Source organism: Apodemus sylvaticus, chromosome 9 (genome assembly GCF_947179515.1).
Source record: "Apodemus sylvaticus chromosome 9, mApoSyl1.1, whole genome shotgun sequence".
Lineage (NCBI taxonomy): Eukaryota > Metazoa > Chordata > Mammalia > Rodentia > Muridae > Apodemus > Apodemus sylvaticus.
In genome coordinates this window covers 43966769-43972768 of record NC_067480.1, presented here as the reverse complement: position 1 = coordinate 43972768, position 6000 = coordinate 43966769, and positions in this window count along the sequence as shown.

Below are 6000 nucleotides of genomic sequence, written 5' to 3'. Positions count from 1 at the left end.
CTTTTCTAATAACAAACCACTTACAATTATTCTGCTGTGCCATAATGCTAGAAATAATCCTCTAGATTTAAAACTGGTCCTTTTGCTTCCAACGCATGCAAAGTATCTCACACATATTAAGAGTGATTCGTTTTTTGTAAGGCATGTTGGACACAGTTTTTTGAGCTGCATTTTAGAAAAATGCAGACAACTGAAAATAAACTCAAATTCATTCACTTCTTACCACTGCTGCTGTATCCCATTCTTCAACCCAAAAGGAAGGAGATAGGAAGTTTGGTCCATTCAAATTTTAAACAAGCTAAGGATTGGTTTTCTGGAAAGCTCATGTGATTAGCCGTGTAGCTCAGGCTATTAACCTTGTTTAAAGTGAAAAGGCCAATTACTCACCTTGGCCCTCATTTCCTTGAAGATAAATTGAAGGGATTGTCTAGAACTGCTGGCTTTCAAGTTTTATCTTACTTTACAATTGTCTAGAAGGCCTGTGGAATCACTAGTTTCTGGGTCTCACCTCCAAAGTTTTTGATTCAGTGGAAATCCTAAATCAATTCTGGAGTGAGGACTGAGAACCTGTGTTTCCAAAAAGCTCCCCAATTCTGCTGTTGTTGGTGTTCCAAGATCTGTTTTGGAGAGCCACTGATCAATGGACCTCAAACCTTAGCAGGTACAAGATTCACCTGAGAAGTTGTATGTCTCTACCACCATTCTCCCCACAACTCTTAAAAATCACGCCAAGCTAGGGTTGCATGTGGGTATTCTCATTTTAATGAATGCTGCAGATGATTCTGAAGGAGTTCACGGCAGAACATTCTGAGCCCCTTTTAACAACGACCTCCCCACAGCCCTTTTATCAAATTAGTAACAAGACAAACACCCTATGGAAAAACACAAAATAGTCACTAGGGACAAATATATCTAATGACAATGACATCTTTGCCACCCTCAAAGGCAAGTCTGAAGACTCTGTCAAGAACCAATGACAAGACCACATACCATTTTAAATTTTATTATAGTCTGTGAGTTACAGTTATGTAATGGATTATTCATAATTATGTAAGTAGGTATTTTGCCAATAAGCAATAAGGCAGCCAGTTTCTAATCTAAAATTATCTATTTATCTATCAGGCCTAATACATGGTATATATTTTGATGATGGCTCCTTTGTTTGAACTAACAATCATAGACTTATTCCTGATTACTTTAGAGAAAACATACAGACTGAATTTGGAATGGTTTATAAAATTGCAAGGATGTTTAAAGATTTATTTACTTGTATTATGTTCATGAGGGAAGTATGTGGACATATGATCACAGATGCCAAAGGAATACAGAAGAGGTTGTCAGGTCTCCTGGACCTGAGCTTCCTAGGAGTTGAGATCTACCTTGTGTAGGAGCTAGGAATTCAGCTCAGGACCCATGAGAACAGGATACCAGGACAAAATGTTAATGGCTAAGACACCTTTTTAGCCCTACTTGCAATTATTTTAATTAAGCATCTACTTAAAGAGGTATGGCTCCTTAAGAAGACTCTCTGAGCCAGATGTGGTGGCACACACCCTCAATCCCAGGACTCCAGAGACAAGGCAGGAAGATCTCTGTGAGTTAAAGGCTAGTCTAGTATACATAATAAGTTCTAGGTAGGACAATGCTACATAGAAAGATCCTGTCTCCAAAAATATTCTCTGTACTTTAAGATTACAGAATAAAAATGTTTCTAATCTATTGTCCATTATTTTGATAAAGGTTCATTAATATAAACTGTAAAACCTTAAATAATATAAAACTATAAAACTGTACCATTTGACTCACAGAGAGCACAGTCAAACATGATTGAGTGATTTAATTCTCCATAAGGGGGTCATTTCTACAACCATCATTGTTGATCTACTAATGAAATGAAGTCTTCCCCTGCAAACCTAGAAAATAAAATGTTCTGCTTCTGCTCTTCATTTGCAAGGGGAAACTACTGCTTGGTTAGATGATCTATAAGGGCAAGCCTCATCTCTCTTCATCATCTTTGTAGTTGAGGACAAGAAAGTTGGCCCACATGTCTACTATGCTGTGAACTAGAATCATGTGAGAGACAAGCCTTTGAGGACAGTAAAGGGGTTTCTAAATTACGTTAGTAGGGCATGGGAAGCCCCTCCCTGACTATACACAGCACTATTTGATAGGCTAGGGAACCGTACCATAAAGGAGAGAAGGAGCTGGGCACCAGCAACCATGTCTCTCTGCTTCCTGACTGCGGTTGTAATGCATCCAGTCCTCTCCCACTCCCAATGTCGTATCTTCTCCACCAGGACAGATTACACCTTCACACTGAGATCCAAAATACACTCTTCCTTATAAGTTGCTTTTGTCAGGTTCTTTGTTGCAGCAGTGAGAAAAGTAACTAACACACGTGTTAAATTTTTTATGCTGATAGATAGCTCTTATTTAAATTTTAATTAATAGTATATTTTTAATTCTCACTTAGTCTCATAAACTATAATATTTCTTTTTGTCTGAAAATAAAGTATTCCTCTGACCTGACCACTTATTAGCATACTTTACCTTATGATTACTTAGTAATTTGCTTTCTTCGTTAATCAAAGGGTTGGGTATCAGAAATTAATTTCTCTGATGATCTGTATATTTTCCATATACTCTACCTCTTATGAGTGCTATAATTGTAACCCTTTATAACTGACAGACATTAATTACTGAAATTGTACTAGAATTTCCATATAATTTTATATCAGAGCCACATGAATACTGAATACCTTCATCATGTTTAGAATACAAATGAGGGAAATTAATTTCCAGCTACTAAAATATGTAAGACTTGCATGAATATAAGAATAAGACACACAGATTTCTGAGAACTCTACCACAAATAGCATTTCCCTGTGTGTTCAAGTACATTGAATCTGAAGAAGTTATGATCCTTTCACTAAACTAAACTGGTTGTTTCTCAGCAGATGACTTAGAAGACAGGAAGGAGGGAAGATCTGAAATCATTCAAATCTCACAGTCAAGGGTAACAGTACAGAGTATCCATCAGTGCCCACAGTAGGTTCACCTTCTATATATTCACATTTCTGCAGTTCTCACAGCCTTACAGTCTCATAACTCACAAGTATTTTTGCCCCCAACTACATGGAATGCTCCAGAGACCCTGATATTTTTTTAACAGAATATCCCAGCTTGGACATCCCTGCATGATCTATTGATAAAACATGGAAAACACATACTCATACTCATATTTTCTGAGGATAAGGCTGTAGCTTTCATCAGGTACTCAAAGGAGGAAGGCTATGATGCTTGATGTTAAAGGGACGCTGGGATGAAGTATCCAAACGTCTTTTAGTCACCAAGCAGATTCATGGCAGCTCTCAAAGTTCAGCAATCATTGCTGGAAGAGGGGGTAGAGAGAAGATAAGAGCTTGAGGCTGTGGATAACTACAAGGAAACGTTATATTCTACAAACAACGGGGCAGATGCACACAGGAACTCACTGCAGCTGTGACAGCAAGTACACCCTCTGTGCAAATCCAAGACAGACCACATTCCCAGCAGGGAAAGAAAATTTACATATACAATCCCATCCAAGCCATAGATGGCTTGGTAATTGGTGACTTCTGAAAGAGGGAAAGATAGCTTTCTCTATGAGCGTAGCCTTGAGTAGATTGACTACACTCCAGTAGACCCACACATCTAAGAATATTTGGGCAGCACAAAGTTGGTTGTAAAACATTTTTTAAAAAATCAATAACACAAATCAGGCACGGTGGCATGTGCCTTTAATCCCAGAAGGCAGAGTCAGGTGAATGAATCTCTATGAGTACAAGGTCATCTTGGTCTACATGGTAAATTCCAGGAGACTCAGCGGTATATAATAGAAGCCCCTGTCTCAAAACAACAAGAATAAAAATAACCAAGAAAGTAACATAACCCTGGCAGGGAAGGGATGTGGAGGAAATGTGGATGAGTCAGAGAAGACTACTGAATAGGATCAAAGCACGTTGCATGGAATTCTCCAAGAACCAAAGAAAAGACCAAATTCTCTGTGTGCAGATATATCTCAAACATATTTGTATCTACCGAGTCCTAGGGTTTCTTGCTTCTGAATTCCCCCACTTTCCTGTAGCTTCCGTGTTCTAGCTTCAACCTGTCTTTCCTGTGTTACCTGCTACTCTTTGTTTCCATGAAGCTTCTCATCCCACCAATCTTCTCACTTGTCCTTCTGTCAGCCCTCTCTGCAGACACTCATCACTTGCTTTCTTCTGACAAAACCTGTCCTGTCTCTTTATTGAGGTTCCTTCTCATCTTTCCCTCTTTGGACCAGTTCTTCATAATGAAATATCTAGCCTTCAGAATGAAAATTAACACTTCTTAGGACACCTGCGAAGGACTGTCTGCCTGTGGGGAAATTACCCCTTTTTTATCCTAGTACATTTCTGAAGACTTTATATTTTTAAACATAATTTATTAATTAAAATGTTTTATTAGTTAAAATGTAAAAATAATTGGTAATTCAAACATTTCAATTAAATAAATAAATATTAATTAAAATATAATTAATTGTGAATTATAATAAATTATAATTTGCTAAAAGTAGAATATCGAATAAATTACATTATATAGTTTATGTCTTATGACTGTATATTTCTTCCTTTTTTTTGTTTTGTTTTTTTTGAGACAAGGTTTCTCTGTGTAGCCCTGGTTGTCTTGGAACTCACTCTGTAGACCAGGCTGGCCTCGAACACAGAAATCCACCTGCCTCTGCTCTCAAGTGGATAGAATAAAGGTGTGCACCACCACTGCCCAGCTTTATATTTCTTAAAGACAAAGGTTGGATTATATTCCTTGTCTATCTCATAATATCATGTATATATAGTCTTAACCATTAAAACATTCAGAATTATTTGCCTATAAGTGAATAAAAGAATATGTGAACAGTCATTCAGATTTCTCTGGTTGTGACAGGAGGTCATTTCTCATTTTCCTGATGAAGGTATGAGCAATGAAGAAGCATAGGGCATGGGCCAAGGGGACAAGTGGTCCACACCTTGTATCTGGTGTGGAATGGAGTTTGCTGAGACTTGATCCCAGGCTCTTATCTATGCACAATGATGTCTCTTTGCAGACATGAAAATATAACTATAGCTCTGTTATTGCATAATTCTACACATTAGCTTTGCTGTCTATTATCTGTGACTTCTATTTCACTTTCTCATCTGTGAAATAATGCTCAGAGTTTAATGCTCCCAAAGCCTCCTTCCAGCTGTAAAATGTTAACTGTGCCTATTAGTAACATCATTCCTTCTCTCCAGAAAGCAAAAACAAAAACAAAAACAAAAACAAAAAACAAACAAACTAACAAAAAACCCACAGGTTTCCTAGGGCTTCCGGTATTATGATATCATATTACCTATAGAGCAGTCTATGTGATGGCTAATTATCAAAATATGATAGTGGCACATACTATTGATTTAAAAAGAGTGAGTTACAAAAGGGCAAAAAGAAACCAAGCCAGGAATAGTGTCCCATGCCTATAATCCCAGATCGTGAGAGACAGAGGCAGGATTGTTGTGAGTTCCGGGTCAGCCTGGGCTACAAAGTGAGACTTTGTCTCAAATGAAATAAGATATTAAAATAAAATAAAAATTAGAAACAAAACTATGCCAAGGATTCTTTAATATAAGAATTTGTAAAGATATTTGAAGCTTCAGAAAACTAGGAGAAGAAAAGCTTAATTTTATAGAAGCAATATTCAACACAACTGGTCTCATTGTGAAAAGGACTTCTGTAGTTGCTCAGTGTAGCAAATACACAGAGGAAAATAAAGTCTAAAGCCTCAGTGTGAGATTTTCATCAACAATCAACAGTGCAGTTATTTTTTCATTCTCAATACTCCAAATGTGAATAAAAAGTATTTTCCTCCCTGCCTCCTAGGTAAATAATTCATGCTAATTCTTAGAGGCTCTTCCGTATATAGGTTTTCAGATACGAATACCTGCT